The 16396-nt window shown below is 40.6% G+C and overlaps 1 protein-coding gene and 1 long non-coding RNA gene across 2 annotated transcripts in view; one reads left to right on the plus strand and one right to left on the minus strand.

Annotated features, from left to right (window-relative positions):
* Positions 1–3483: 3483 nt before the first annotated feature.
* Positions 3484–4233, minus strand: LOC105357635 (uncharacterized). Its single transcript, XR_911512.4, has 3 exons — positions 4106–4233; positions 3976–4040; positions 3484–3912 (listed from the first exon to the last, which is right to left on the minus strand). It is a non-coding gene; the product is annotated as an uncharacterized LOC105357635 (long non-coding RNA).
* A 5744-nt stretch (positions 4234–9977) lies between these two features.
* Positions 9978–16396, plus strand: part of sema4bb (sema domain, immunoglobulin domain (Ig), transmembrane domain (TM) and short cytoplasmic domain, (semaphorin) 4Bb) — a 59785-nt gene continuing 53366 nt past the window's right edge. Inside the window, exon 1 of the mRNA XM_020699981.3 lies at positions 9978–10190. The gene's annotated coding sequence lies outside the window, so the exon portion shown is untranslated. The remainder of the gene's footprint in view (positions 10191–16396) is intronic.

The raw sequence follows: 16396 nt of genomic DNA on the forward strand, positions 1-16396 counted from the left end.
GATCCAAAAATTATTTTCTTTGAAACTTGCTTTTTGCACCACCTAAAGGATAAGACGAAGTGGTCAGCTATGCAGGCTTTGAGCATCCCTTTGCATCAAACGAGGCAGTTGATGTGGTTTAGGCATCTGGTCACAGTGGAAGCTTTTCCCACTGGGAAGAGACCTGGGGGCAAATCCAGGACTGGCTGGAGTGATTATTTTTCTCAGCTGGCTGCTGATCTGACATGCCAGTCAAACAGTACAATGACAGATTTAAGTTTGTCAGAAATATAAGATTTGTTTCCATGATAACTGCATTGTTCTCTTGCTTAAAAACCCACTCCAATGAAAATTGTTGTTTTGGTGTCTTCAACATTTATATACTGATAAAGGATACAATGGGTATGATGGAGGAAATAAAGAAAAAACAGTTTTAAATTGCATTTCTTAGAATTTCTTTGTTCAAATCGTCGTGAATCAGGACCAGACAGTAAAACATTGTTTGGAAAAGCTTGTAAGTGTGACGTAGAACCTAGAACGACCGGTCCTTTCGGATGCATCTATTTGCAGACAAATAGATTCATGTACAGTATATTTTCTATTTCCTAATCCGAGATGCCGTATGCCTCAAAACTGTACGGCTGGGTTGCTCTGATATTGATCCCCATTTTTGTTGCACTGGTAATGTTAGGTTGGGATTGTGAGTGGCTGCAGGCTATCGAGAGAGCGTGTAAACAGATGGATGTCAGGATGATGGGATGTGGGTGCAGAGTAAGTCTGCACCACAACTCAAAGGCAAATTTCTTATAAACTACAGCTGTCCTGCAGAAACTATGTCTTAGAAAACGACACAGGTATTTTGATTTTTTTCAAAAAATGGTATGATTAAAATTAAAAGAGCACTTTTAAAAGATGATCGGAGTGGGTTTTTTAAGTCAAGACCTTTCTTTGTATTTGGAGGGGGAAAATAAATCCTAATTTTAATTTTAAAAAAATCAGTTAATCTGGGATTCACACATTTAAAAACTTTTTTTTATTACATAGAAACAGAGACTTTATGACATTGTCCTTAGTTGTGTATCTGGGATTGTTATAGAGACATCATTACAGCTTTTTACCAAACCAGCTGAATGTTTGTTACTCTTCAAACCACAAATTACATTTCGATAACTTCCAACCTCCTTGCAATTTTTTAAGATAATGTTGGTGATTATAAATTAGAAGAAAAACATCACTTGTGTGTAAATCTGATGCAAACAATCAGTATTTTTCTTTTATGAAGATGCAACTATATAAACTTTCAAGCCAGGTCAGGATTCTTCATTATTTTTCAACCCTTTTTTGCACTATAAACCCCCAATTCTTATTCCAAACTCAGATATGAAACTGTGTCACAGAGTCCTCTGTCGATCACATGAAGATTGTTTAAAAATGCACATCCAGTCAAAAGAAGAAAGTGCAGCCAAGATCTGTTCTAATTTAGCTGGAAGGCAGGTCAGATGGGCAACATCACAGGACCCCATCCATCGCATTAATAAGCCCCCTGCCACATCTGAAAGAGCACCCCCCTCCACTTCCATGCTGCTGTTTGAGGCTCCAGAGGCAGCATATGTGTGTTTCATTTCTGGACCAGCCTTTATTCAAAAGGCCATTGGGGAGCGTCAGGGACATCCGCCTCAAGCTCAACTTGATGTCACATTCCTAACAATAAGACGGTAATTGACGGGTCTTCCCCGACGCTGCTGTGAACGGCCATGTGCCGATGTTTGACAGCTTCGAAGAACTTCAATAGACTCTACTTTTAACCGTCATTTGCCATTTGCACATGAGTCTGACAGATTATACGCAGAGCTGGAACAATGTAGCTTTCATGGAACGTTTACAGATGAGCGGAAGATATACTGTGTATTTCCCCACTCATCCATGGTCTTAAGAGAAGAACAAGGAACAGGAAGTCTATTAAGGGGAATTTTAGGTTTTACAGAAAAATCAGAACCAATGAACTCTTTGATTGACTTCCTCAGTCCATCTCCCCCATGACCCGTGTTCAGTGCTTCACATCTACTATTTTATTTGTGAGCACCAAAGGAGGAGCTTTCATTGGCTTTCACCCCCAATTCCTTTATGTCCCTTCCACACCATCAGTCTTACGGATGACAAGCAGCTGAGTGGATTTATTGGTTAGCTAGCTAGTTTTTCCGCTGGCTGCTGGTCTGTGACAGCGTTTGTTTGATTGCCACTAATAAGTAATGGTAAAAAAAGAAAAATCTTTTGTTGACCTTTTACCAAGGTGACCAACTGGCTGCTGAGCTGGCTGAGTCCTTCCAGCTGCTTCGAGTGCTGACTTTACCAGCTGAGTCACTCAATTGGGCTTTGGGGATTTTATCTTCTGCATGTGTCATGAAAAGTACAATATAAGCACCTGCTTACTTAATGCAGACTTTATCAGCATTAAAGAGTTTTTACATCTGCCTGAATACACACACTTTTACATTTAGCCATGAAACTTTGCTGCACTAGGACAAAAGTTAAGTCCTGCTCGCATAAGAAGATTAAAATACCCAGAAAGGGACACATCGTCTTTTTCTAACAAAGCTTCCTTCTCAGTCCTGTTTGCATGTGTGACTGAATAATAGTTTTACTTCGTTAGTTGGTTGATTTGTGGCTTTACTTGCTGTTTGGAATCAGAGTAAAGGCTGCCTATCTGAAAACTCATCATTTGTCTCTTTTTTCCATTGCTGGTTCTTTGAACAGGTTTGAGTGGTGCTTCAGAGCAAAGAGACATTCTGTGTCTTACTTTTTTCCCTTTCTGTTGCACACCATCTCTCATTTTAAAATGGACTAGTTTGAAAGCAAAAACATGCTATTTATGAAGAATGTGTCTCCCTCTCAAGTCTAAATCCTCCAGTAACGTGCTACAATGACCCCTCCATTGATGAGGCTTGTGTATGTCTCGAAAGGCTGAGTGTGTGTGATCAACTTCAGGTTGCACCTGCCTTTCTTTGTTTCCACAAACTCTAAAGACTCTTGAGCAGAGTCCAGGGGGCTGAGAGATCTTGTTAGGAGCAGAACGGTTTGTTCGCACAAGGGAAGGTCGGACAGACTCGCAGAGCAAACGCTCCTTCAAGACAAAACCAGGCAATTAAAGCTGATGAGCCTCAGTGGAGGATACAAAGTGATAACCATTCTCCTGACACTTCATTAAATTCTGGGAACCTGAACATGAGAAAGGCTCTGTTCTCTTTTTGTGAAGCTGATGCTAAGGTGGGTTTGAACATGAAGCTGGAACCATCAGAAACTGGCCTCCATTTATCAACCTCACTTTTCTCATCTTGGAATTATTCCTGGAGAGGTGATTCACCAATCATAGACTTCACAAGCAACAGGCGCTGTTCTGTAGAGCACCGTGCCAATGTGGCATTATGGTTTCCCCGGTGAATGCCGCCAGCAGAAATCTAAAACCAAAAGCGCAGGACTCTCCGACACAGGAAACCGAGACTGTGCTTTTAAAGAAAAAGACAACCTTTATTTGAAATTGTTAAAATTCCTATTCTAAAAGATACCCAAAAGAGTCACAAAACCAGCCCACAAGTCAGCTGCACCCAGCTGTGCGCTCTGTTGCAGTGCACCCGGCTCAATGCCACACCCCTTGCATCCAGTGGCCGTAGCCGACGCCAGTCCTAGGTGGTGGGACACTGGGCCTGGTGGTGCCTGGGGCGATGGAAGGCCAGAAGGGGGGACTCGCTCCAATAGCTGTTAATCCTGCTGTGTCACACCGCTCGCCAGTGCGTGGATGGACAGCAGTCACTGACACTCTGTATGGAGCACACACGATCCCCAAAAATGCCGGCCGTGGCACCGCTCTTGGACCACAGTGCACCAGGTTGGGCAGAGCAGGGATGAAACAAACAATGGAAACCAAAACAGCGGCACCTACAAAATAAGTGTAAATTAACACAAATAACCAAGTATAACATAACACACACACACACATACCTGCTCCCGCAGCTCAAGAGGACTCTGCACAGGAGTTGCATGAGCGGCCAAACACTGCCTGCGATCTACACAGTGATAACAATAAGAATGGTGCGGCAGCAACTTGGAGGTGAACAAAGCACAAACCTACCCGGCTATGGTTAGGGCCCTACACACAGCCAAAGGCTGCTGCTGCACCTTCCACCTGGAAGCAGCAGGTCTCTGCCTGAAGCTCTACTGACAGGCTTTTATCAGCCCTCTGCTAATGAAGCAGCTGGTGTGCCAGATGATCTCAATCAAGTGGCCCTCTGCCTGCCACACCAAGAAATCAGCTGGTGGCTGTGGGTGGAAGCAAATTTACCTATAATGCTACGTTCACACCAGGCATGTGCATATGGTGTTTACACTGGACTGTTGCTATCTGACACCAGCGCATATCTGCCACCTACAGCTGGAAGAGGCTTAGTGCAAAATGTCAAAGCGGTGCAAATCTTGCTCCAGACTTTTTCTTTCACAGCTCCATTCCGATTTTTTAAAACGGTGAACACTTCCATAAATTGAAATCCCAATCCCGGAGTGGTTGAAGTTCAACCGGTTTTAACTTTTAACTCGCATTTAGTGGCTGCGCATTTTGTATGTAGAGCCCAAAAACGGTCTTAAAAATGGGCGTAGCCATGTGGGAACGTGAGAGTTTTGAGCATGGAAGCCCAAAATGTGCGCAAACTTGCGATTGCATTGGCTTTTCATTGATGGGCTTCTGTGCAGTTTTTTTATAATCCTATAAAAAGATTCACTGAAGCCTGAAGGATGTGAGAAACTGGTCTTTGTCAATAGTTTTCTTATTGGGATCAAATTTGGTCTTCATCAAAGAGCTGAATGTGAGAGGAGAGAGATAAAAAGGTAAAAGTTTATTCCTTAGCTAGAAGTTTCGAACAACAGTTTCTCCTCCTGATAAAATGTTTACCTGCTGTAACAATATAGTCAAAAGGGAACATGGGGATAGTGCTTTTTTTAAGTTTAAGCTCCATAAAAAAGTTTCCTAAAGCACAGTTGTATTATTTTATGACTTCATGGCTCAAAAACTGGCCTAAACCTTAGTGTGTACCTTCCCTTTACTGCAGTGCTGACACATTTTGTTGGCAAACTCAATTTGCAAATTGCATGTAAAGAAGCCCGATAATAATAAACTATGAGAAAAAGACTGTCATGATTCACTTTGTGGAGCATTGCCTTTTTTCCACACCTTTGGTGTCAGAATCCCTTTTTTCCAGTTTCTACTTCTTAATGTGAGGCTGACTAATCCTAATCCAAAAAAGGAACTTCAAAGCTTCATTAAAAAAAAACTTGGCTCTTACATGAACATTGATTAAAATCTGAGTTTGAGAATCTGCCGACCTGTCAGAGCCGACAATGATTTATATGATTACAGGGGATTTTTGCTTTATCTTGTTTCACAAGGTTTCTTTAAAAATTAAAACATTTTTGGACCTATGAGCACTTTCTGCAATATTCCTTCTTTGATAAAGAAATGTTGCAAAAGTAAAAGGAAAGTTGGATTTTCAGATGTCAGGTGTCAGCAACAGTTGAAAAGGGAACTGCTCTCTGTAGGCCCCTACACGGGAGAATCATTAGGAAGAGAATAAACAAGGACAGGCGTGTACCTTTTTCTGTGCACCACCTAAGTGAATCCCCTCAGCTGCTTGGGGGCAAGAACAGAAGTTGCTGTGTGTGCTAGAACAGACAGAAAGAGGGAAAATAGAAGAAGGCCTGACTGGCCATAAGGTTGCCAAGGCAACAGGGAACATTGGAGGCATGGTGAGGAAAAAAGAGGAGGTCCAGACTGGTAGAAATAGACGCCAGGGGACACCTCTGTGCGTTAAGATACTCTAGGCAATATCTTAAAGAGAAGAAGGAGACTTTTTAAACCAACAAATGTATACCATAAATTGGGTTTTTAAGTGGAGGCTAGACCTAAAGGGACAGGAGGAGGAAAGAGGAGTTTCTGCTAACCTGACAAGGATGAACGGTTACTTTGCTCTCCATGTCTGCCCTTTTTAGTGCAATGCAATGTAAATAAACACCATTTTATGTTGACAAACTGCTTTTTTCTGTGTAGCAGTCAATATGGCACTTCAACATGAACACATAAAAAATACATCAGATCATTAATTTTATCTGCAGATCCACTTTCTTGGAGAGATTATTTAAACAGTGATTGTTGAATAAACAGTATTTTTTCCTTGTTTTTTCATGCTTCAGTTACAACAATATATTTTTTAATTTGACTAAAAATACTAAGAATATGTTCCTGTTTAGAAACTTTGGCCTAGGAAAGAAGGGAATTACAATAAAGAAATCTTAAAAAATACACAAGAAGCTAACATCAGTGGAAATAAATGCTGTTTTAGTTTGTCTTCCAAAATGTTTCATCACTTTTTACATTAATTTATATGTGTTATTTAAGGTACATTAGGGAACAGTGTGTTTCACTTATTATAATCATTATTAGAATAACGTGTTACAAAAAAAAAGAAAAGGAGCAATAGTCAGTTCTGCCCCCCCACTGTCTGCAGCTACAAAAGACGGCCGCCTACGTTTCTTATGCCAAGAACTACTTCTGGGAAGAATAACTACAATACTTCATTTACCGGTACTTTTTAAATTTGATGGACGTTGTTTTTTTTTTTAATACATTACATAGTTAATAATCTGTCCACTATTACTAATCTCTCAGCATCTTTCTGTACCTTAAATACATCGGTGTAGTTTCTCTAAGAAGAAATACTATTTTTTAAGATATTTTTTTTTAATTTAGATACAAAAACATCAGGATGCCACGAAATCTATAATAATTAATCACCACACATGCTTTATTATAACTTGCATATTTACCTTTGTAGTAATAGCCCAGCCACTGTAGCTTTGCTTTCTCCCCTCATGTCATAATTGCTTCTTAATTTTCAGGGCCCAGCAACACTGCTAGCATGTTGACTTTGGACGAGGCCCCTTCTCATCGGGGTAGAGTTTTGTTTTCACAAGGCTAGGAAGATGCCGCTTCACTGGAACTCATAACAGGCCAGTCAGCACAGACGGGCAAAGAAAAAAAGAGGACCCTCTCCTGCAGAGTACTTCTTAAACTTTTACAAGCTCAGCCCAGTTAATTTAAAAAAAAAAGATTTTATAAGTCCTGAGTCAGCAAATAAAATGTTTATAAATGTTTATGATTACAAAAAATTGCCCAGTGGTGAATTCAAAGGCAGCAACCTGATAAAAGTTGTCTCCAAACTTCCACAGATCACCTTCAAGAGTCTTTGCATCATCTTTAGTCTCAACTACAAACCATAATTTGCATAATTCTCTGCTGTTAAAGAATTCTCTGTTGGCTCTACTATTGTACTTGTGGGTGTTGCATGCCTGTTACACTGCTTCACACTTAGTTCCTGCACAGAATTACAGTAAAGCCCAAAATTAATCATACCCATGAAAATATATAGCTTTTTATTCTTTTTGTAAATAAATTTTAAAACAAACAAACAAACAAACTTTCAGACTGATGTACATCATCTTATTACCTTCTGGAAGATGACTGTGTCATTTCGAGTCAAATTTTGCCAGGCATATGTAAATATCAGAGTTGGAGTGTAAATATAGTTTTTTTGTAAATCCTGAAAATAACGCTGATGTCTGACCAACTATATTTATGAAGCACAACTGTCTATTCCTGATCTGAGTTTGCTTCCTTGCAAAGTTTATTTACTTTTTGAACCTGTGGAAGCTCACCTAACCAAGGTTAACTTGCAAGGGAACAGATTAGAAATATTGTAAAAACAGTTGTATGTTTAACAGATGTGCTGTTGTCAGGTAAACGTTTCAATCAATTTCTCATTTGCATCAATGTAATCTTAGACTGCATGTCATGTTCACCTTGGAACATTTCTGTGTGAATGTATGAGCGCTGGAAAAGGCTGTGTGTGCACAGCATGGTGAACATATACAGGGGAAGATGTTGGTTTTCAGTGAAGTTAATAGGTGCTTTTAAAAGCAAATATTGAAGATGATCCATCAGTAGTTGTATTCTTTTTCTCTCCAAGTCATGCTGAAAAACGTTCAGTTGATTTGAAGGAAAAAGTGGGGCTGCAGACTGTTTACGGCTGTAAGTTGTTACTGATGTCAGCTGCTAAAGCTAATATTTTTGACATGCATATTTTATAACATCCTGCTTTGAAGAAGAGAGAAAAGGCAGATTTGATTTGCAATGAACCCACAAGAAAACTAGCATTCAGGGCTAAACACTGACACAACATTTGAAAATTAATGAAGATGGCTGCAAGAAAGGACTCCCTTATCTTTGTGTTCCTGCCACAAGTGCCTCCCCTATCTCGGTTTCTGCTTGTCTTGTACCAGATTGTTACAGACGGAGCTGAGGTGCTGGGCTGACCCTGAGCTGTCATTGTTTTCCTCCATGCCCTTCCTTTCCTTCTCTGTTCCACTTCAGGAACTGCACAAAGATAGATGATCGTGGAGATATAGTTAGGAAAAAAACTGTGCTTGTGTGTGTGTTCTGCTTTTCTCTTTGTCAAAAGTGTGTGGAGTCCCTCACCTTAAATGTCAACGACTTCCTATCTGGGGTGTCTGTGCTTTTTCAAACTGACAGGGTGGGCCCTCAGTCGCATCTGAGTGTGTCCTCTGCGGTAAAAATGGGTGGGATTACAAAAAAACCAGCGTGATTAAAAATAATTGAAAGAAAACCCTCATCTGGACTTGGGGGTGTAACAATTAATCAACTTAATCGATGAATCTATTTTATATCCCTAGGATCCAACCAGATCAATCTGTCTGCGGGAAGCTGTTAATCAAATCGACCTATACCATTGTAAAATCATTTTAAAATTAAATAAATTGGTTATGATATTGGAAAACAACATTTGGATGGAGGTGCGGTGGATTTGTTTTACTATAACGTGAAAATGACTAAGTGCTTCACAGCGGACAACACACACGTGATGGCAGCAAAAAATGATCAAAAGATCAGTAAAGTACAATACAGTGTGATAGAATGTTCTAATAAAGTTCTGTCTGTATTATTTTGAAAATCAACAGTGGTCTGAAATAAAATATGAATGGATTTTCCATGAATCCTTGTTCATTTGTTTGTTTGTACAAATGGGATATTAAGCTTACAGTCACACTAAACCCCGCATTGGTCCTAGTGGTTAAAGGTTGGTGCAAATGTTGGGCAGCGTGTGTGCATAAGTGCATGGGATTGTGACTGTAACGGAACTTCTAAGAAGGTAGTAAAGCGCTATTTAAGTATACGCCATTTACCATTTCGTTATCTTGCAAGAAATACAAGGAATCTGGAAAACTTTCCCTAAACTGTTCAGCACTCAAGTATTTATCTCCGAGTGGCACTGGTTGCAGTTTTGCCTAAAGATGTCCTGGATCTATTTTAGGTCAGTGAATTAGATCTACTAAAGATTATGAGCCAATATCGAACACTAATTATGATATGAATTGTATTATTGTGAAAATACTTTTTAAAACTGATATAGGGGCCCTCAGTTGCATCCCCTTGTGAACGCTGGTAAAAATGGTTGCAAAAAATGTGATTAAAAAAATGGAAAGAAAGCCCTCATCTGGAATACATCTATATGTGAATGCTTATTTATAGTTGCCAGGAGGTTTTCAGCGCACAACTGACAAAATGAGATGGACGTGTTTATCATTATAGTTCCTGAAAAAACTGCATTTTATATTCTGCTTATGTGTGCCCAACCACACACACACACACACACACACACACACACACAGCATGACGACACTCCAGCATGCAGCACGAACACATTCTCAGTCTTAAATCATCTGGTGGTCTGCTGCAGAGGTACACACAGTGTTGCAGACACAAACACAAACACACCTTCCCCCCACCAGCAGCCCACCCTCCGCAAACCTGCCGTTCCCTAAGTCCATGATGTAATGCAACTAGACCCCTCCTCTGCTGCTGCTCCCTCCCTCCATCTCTCACACACTCCTTTCGCTCCTTCTCCTTATTCTATTGGTGGCTCCTGTCTGCATCTGCTGGATCAGCTCCGGCTCCCCGCACTCATGCGCGCGCGCACGCACGCTCCCTCTCACAGACACTCTTACACATACACTACCGGGGGGGATTCCTCCGCCACTGCAGCCTCAGCTCTCATCACCTGGCCCCCGTTCTCCTGCCATGAGGAGGGAGCATGGTGAGTCTCCTCCTTTTTCTTTTTTCTTTTTTTTTTCTCGTGACAGCGGGCGGTTGTGGATCAGGGGAAAAAAAAGACAAAAGGATTAAAAAAAAGGACGTTGCTTCACTCTGCGGACTGTGCGGGACAAACGCCGGTGCAAATGCTGCCACTGCAGTCTTGATGAGAGGAGATGCTGCTGAGTTTGTGCGTGGAGCCATGCGGGGATGTGAGTGCGTTACTACAGATGCTGGTCATTTTCACGGACTGCACCCAGTCAGGGAGCAGGCTCATGCATTGTGTGTCATATCCTGGGCAGATGCTGAAAGTCATGGGGTGGTGCACGTGCGCGCGTGAGTGCGAAACTGGTTAGTATGCATCAGGATCATTTGAATTTGAGTCTAAAACATGCCCCAGGGTGTGGAATGATTACCTCTATGAGAATTTTGAGTCTCCTTGATTTGAGAGAAGATGCTGAATGACTTGAACATCCAATCAAAGCTTTAACTGCTTCTTTAAGTTTCTGCGGACTAGTTTGCTCTGACTTCTGCTTATCAGTTTGATTTAGTGCGTTTAATTTGGCTTTTTTCACATCAAATAAAGACGGGCGAGCGCACACGGTGTCAACTTAAGTGACATTTGGATATTTTTTCATTATTGCTTGGCTTTTGACTGTTTAATGACACATCGTCGTTAATAAAATTGAAAGAAATGAAATCACTGGAGCATTTTCCTTCCTCATATGGCCAATTGTGGCATTTCTAATTAACTTTATCTTTCCAATTAATCTATCCATGAGCACACTTTTTTTTCCCTGCAGCCCTGACTGTCCACAAGTTACCACGCACTTTTATGTCATAAAATCTTTGTAATACATTTAAAATCTTAATCCCTACAAATTTTCCAATTTATATAGCCAACTTTCAATAAAGCAATTATTTATGATGCCGCAGCCACACAGTAACAAGAAAATCCCTGTAAGATATTTGGAGAGTCAGCTCAGTTCAGATTCCCTTATGGAGGAGTCTAGTGAATTTTCTTAATCAGTGGTTAGCAGAAGAGGAGAAGCTTCTTCCTTGAGGCTGTTTAACGTTGACATTACCTCTGTAGCTAAAACAACAACTAATTAGGTTTTAGGAATGAATTAGTCAACAGGCAAAGAGGGAAGTGTTGTTCACACATAGTGGGTTTTAGAGCATTTAGTACAGGGTCATAGTTCATATTGATTATTTTTTAATGTCTGAATCCCATTACAGAAAACAATATGGGGTGTTGCCTCTGTGACTAAGACCTTTTCGGCCAATATTATGGTTGGATGCTGCACATTGTAATCATGTGGCTGAATCTGAACATAATTTTTCTCATTGAAAGCGTTCATTGGCTGGTTCCACATTTTACTGATATTGAAAACTTTATTGGTTTACATAAAATATACCTAACTATTGTTTTTAAGGCTTTCTGAAGTTTTTGTTGTGGTTGTCCTGACTGATAAATGCTGTGACAAAAGTTCTTCTTATGATAGAGTCAATGTTCAAACAATGTGTATCCATCCATCCATCCACCCACCCACCCATACATCCATCTATCCAGCTATGAGTCTCGATAAAATGAAATGTTTTCATAACATTGACCATCCTGAAATGTTCTTAGTACCTTAGGATGTCAGAATATCTATCTATCTATCTATCTATCTATCTATCTATCTATCTATCTATCTATCTATCTATCTATCTATCTATCTATCTATCTATCTATCTATCTATCTATCTATCTATCTATCTATCTATCTATCTATCTGTCTATCTATCTGTCTATCTATCTATCTGTCTATCTGTCTATCCATTTTCTTTACCTGCTGAATCCCTTTGGGATGCTATAGCCAACCCAGGGACTTTTGGGCAAAGGTGGTGTACACCCTGAACAAATTGCTAGTCTGTTACAGGGCCACACACATACTCACTTGCACACCTAGGGGCAATTTCAGAGATACCAATGAAGCATATTGGATTGTAGAGGAAACTCCACACAGAAATGTTCCAGCCAGGATTTGAACCAGGGCCTTATCTCACTGTGTACCAAGAGCACTAATCACTACCCCACCTTGCAGCCTGCTTAGACTATCCACATTTGATCAATTTTGCCTGATTACTAAACACTTGATTGAAAAAGAGATTTTAAAAAGCTATCACCGGTAGACAAAATGAATCATACCAACAGGTCTCAAAAAAAAAGCAGTTTTCAGGAAGGGCATTCAGCATAAAACCAAGTGCGGATCAGCGAAAGCTGATCTGCTGTGGCGACACCTGATTGGATGAGCTCAAAGGTGAACAACAACAACCTGTTGAGACTTTACAACCTTAGAGACAAAATGATTAATTATCAGACTTAAATGGTTCCAAATCCATTACTAAAGCTTGATGTTTTTGAGGCTTTATATTTTGACATCTGATGAAACTTGTACATTCTGTGCTACTTCAAAAGAATTTATGTCCCAACTTCTTAGATATAAAAACAAAATCAAGAAATGTATTAATGTTGGGAAGCAGTGGATGCGTTTTGCTTTTCTCAGCACTGTTGCTGTGTGGTTTTATTTTCTTTGATGTTACTTCATGATTGTGAAAAAAGATCAGTTTGAAGATCAGTATGAAGCCATAGAGCTGCTCATTGAATTAGGAATCATTTTAACTGATCAGAAGAATTTAAAGAAGACAGTGTGTCTTGTTCTTGTGTTACACAGTGTGTGGTTTTTATGTGTAATAAAAGTGCAGTATGAGGACAGGTTTGCTTCACTTCATTACCACTCTGCAATTATTTTTGTCAAAGCTTAAATCAATTTGTGCAAATGAAAACTCTGCACTTCTAGTTATTCATTACAAAAATCCAATTCACAAGTTTCTTCCATGAATTTTCCTGTGCATTGAGTCAAAAGTAGGCTCCACCCCTATATCATCCATATATTTTTCAATGTTGCTTTATTCCCATTTGGTATCTTAGGGATGCTGGAACCTTCTAGGCTTTTGTAGGGTGAAGGTGGGGTTCACTGAACAGTTTGCTGATCCATTGCAGGGCAACACACAATTTACCAAACACACACCTACAGGACAATTTAAAACCACCAGTTAACCTATGAGATATCTTATATGACTGTGGGAGGAAACTGGACTGCCCAAACCATTTAGACATTTGATACCCTGAAAGCTTAATAGAAAGCTTACAGGGATTTGAACCAAAGCCTTATTGCAGTAAGACAAGAGTAAACCATATGGCCCCTCCTTTGATTCAACTCTAGCAAATTCAAAGACTGCTGCGATCTGATACTGGGAGAGGTAAACCACACAAGCGCCACCTCAGAGGTGGGAACCTACATTTGAGACTTGAGTCACGCTAAAGTCTCACATGTGGAGACTAGAATTGGTTTGGGACATGTTTGTTTGCTGTTATTTTTTTAGATCTGGCACAGGTTAGGTCTAAAAACAAGAACTTTCTTTATCCCTTGTGCTATCCTAGGCACTGTAACACTGGTAGTGGGGTCATCTGGACCCCAAAAGAGAGTGTGCTAAACCTTTTTTCTTCAATGATTTGTGATGTTCACTGGTGTCCATGGTTTACAAGAAATCCCTCTTCACCTTTATCCACCTTTGTCATCCTGGGATAACACGTCAATGTAAGGATCGGGTCATCTGGACCCCATAGGATAGCACAAGGGTTAAAATGCTTTTGCATTAGGAATGCAGAAACAGCAACTACCTGTTATTGTGTTTCCATAGGTAGTTTAAAAGTAGTTTAATGACAACTTGTTACCATAGCATATCCATATTAAAGGAGGTTTTAACACTTGACTTGAAATTAGAGCTGACGACTTGAGACTTCACTTGGACTTGCAAAAAAGGTTATTTTACAATTTAGGTCATTTATCTAAAGAAAAATGATTGTTTGTGGAAAGAGATGTAGAATTTAAAGTGGAGGCTTAAGCACAGAACAGAATATTAAAAATAAAACAAAACATGGTTATTTAGTTATGTACGTTTCCGTGGTGTCAGCTAAAGCTTCCAGCTGGGCAGAATTCCAACTTTTAATTGAGCCTTCCATGTTATAGATTTATCTGAAAACCTCTGAAGATAAATCTCAGTAAAAAAAAAAAAAAAAATTTTTTCGTGTTATTCCAATTTAAAGCTGTAATATATTCACTACCATGATTAATAAAGTTTGTTCATTAAATTGACTAAACCTCATTAAGTCCTTCTCTGTGCCTGGAGGCTTTCCTCCGCATCCATCCCTCTTCCCGCTGTGCAGCTGTGCAGGACCTTCACCTATGCCCTCCTGCTGCGGAACCCACAGCCTCCCAGCTTCAAAACCATAAAGAAAGATCAAGACAAAGATAATGTATACACTGAGCAAACACAGGCACTGCTGTCTTCATTTAAACTGCACTGACACCATTCTCCTCCGGCTCTCTGGGGAACACCAAACCACATTTAGGTGCATTAATCTCATAACATCCCATAGAATTCAAATTATCACCACATGTCAACCCTTCCCCCAGAAGCCATTGAACAGCTGATGCTGTCTCTCTTTCATCAGGGGACATGAACAGACCTTGCATGGCTCTGGTGTGTTCTGCTGGTCACATGTGCCTGTCTTTTGCTTTACATCTTTGTGTCTGTGGATGAGTTTCCTGTAGCTTGGCTGATAAGCTTTCTTTTAGAGCAACAGTTCAATAAAACAGATGGACTGCCGCTGATATTCTTAGTCTTCCTTGCCTCCTCTCTCTGCTGCAACAGACTGGTGGCCTGTCCAGAGTCGGCATGAACTCTTGCAGAGTGACAGCTGGGTCAGACTCCAGCCTCTTTCTGAGTCCAGCGGAAAATTGATGGACATGATTAGAATCCCTTGTTTAATTATCTTCCCTGTCACTGTAAATGCAGGCCTTCTTCTGACGTGTGTGGAAAAAGCAGGCAGCTGAAGCAGCAGGGATGCGGTTACACATCCACCAAAAAAAAAAAAAAAAAAGCTGGAAGGGTTATTTTCTTTTTCTTTAATATCACAGGCTGCCTTCCAGGGAGGTGGAGAGATTTTCACATGTTCTCGGTAATTATTTAATCTTTTTGGCGGCTCACTTGGTCGTTTCATAAACATAAAAAAAAATCATATCTAGCTACATTATATTACCAAAAGTATTCGCTCGTCCATCCAAATGATCAGAATTAGGTGTCTTAATCACTTGGCCTGGCCACATGTGTATAAAATCAAGCACTCAGGCACACAGACTGTTTTTGCAAACATTTGTGAAAGAATGGGCCACTCTCAGGAGCTTAGAGAATTTCAGCATGGAATGGGATGCCACCCGAGCAGCAAAACTGTCAGGAAATTCCATCCCTTCTAAATATTCCACAGTTAACTGTCAGATCTATCATAAAAAAATGGAAGAGTTTGGGAGCAACAGCAACTTAGCCACAAAGGTAACTGACGGGGAGGGGTCAGTGGATGCTGAAGCGCACGGTGCAAAGAGGTCGCAGACTTTCTGCAGTCAGTTGCTGCAGAGCTCCAAACCTCATGTGACCTTCAGGTTAGAGTAGTACAGCACACAGAGAGCTTCATGGAATGGGTCTCCATTCCGAGCAGCTGCATCCAAGCCACACATCAGTGGATGCAGCGGTAAAAAGAACACCTCTACTGGACTCTAGAGCAGTGGAGATGTCTTCTCTGGAGTCAGGAATCACGCTTTTCCATCTGGTAATCTCATCGAAACGTCTGAGTTTAGAAGTTGCCAGGAAAACGGTACATTTCAGACTCCATTGTCCTGAATGCTAAATTTGGTGGGGGATGAATTATGGTCTGGGGTTTTTTTCAGGACTTGGGCTTGGCCCCTTAGTTCCAGTGAAAGGAACTCTGAATACTTCAGGATACTAAAACATTTTGGACAATTCCATGCTCCCAACCTTGTGTGGACAGTTCGGTTCCACATGACTGTGCGCCAGTGCGCAAAGCAAGGTCTATAAAGACATGGATGACAGAGTCTGGTGTGGATAAACTTGACTGACCTGCACAGAGACCTGACCTGAACCTGATAGAACACCTTTGAGATAAAGTAGAGCGGACACTGAGAGCCAGGCCTTCTTGACCAGTGACCATTGGTGAGGTCACAATGCCAATCACAATGACCAGGCCTTCTAGGCCTGGTCATTGTGATTGGCATTGTGACCTCACCAATGCGCTTTGGAAGAAAG

This window comes from Oryzias latipes, chromosome 3 (genome assembly GCF_053564925.1).
Source record: "Oryzias latipes strain Hd-rR chromosome 3, Olatipes_Hd-rR_3.1".
NCBI lineage: Eukaryota > Metazoa > Chordata > Actinopteri > Beloniformes > Adrianichthyidae > Oryzias > Oryzias latipes.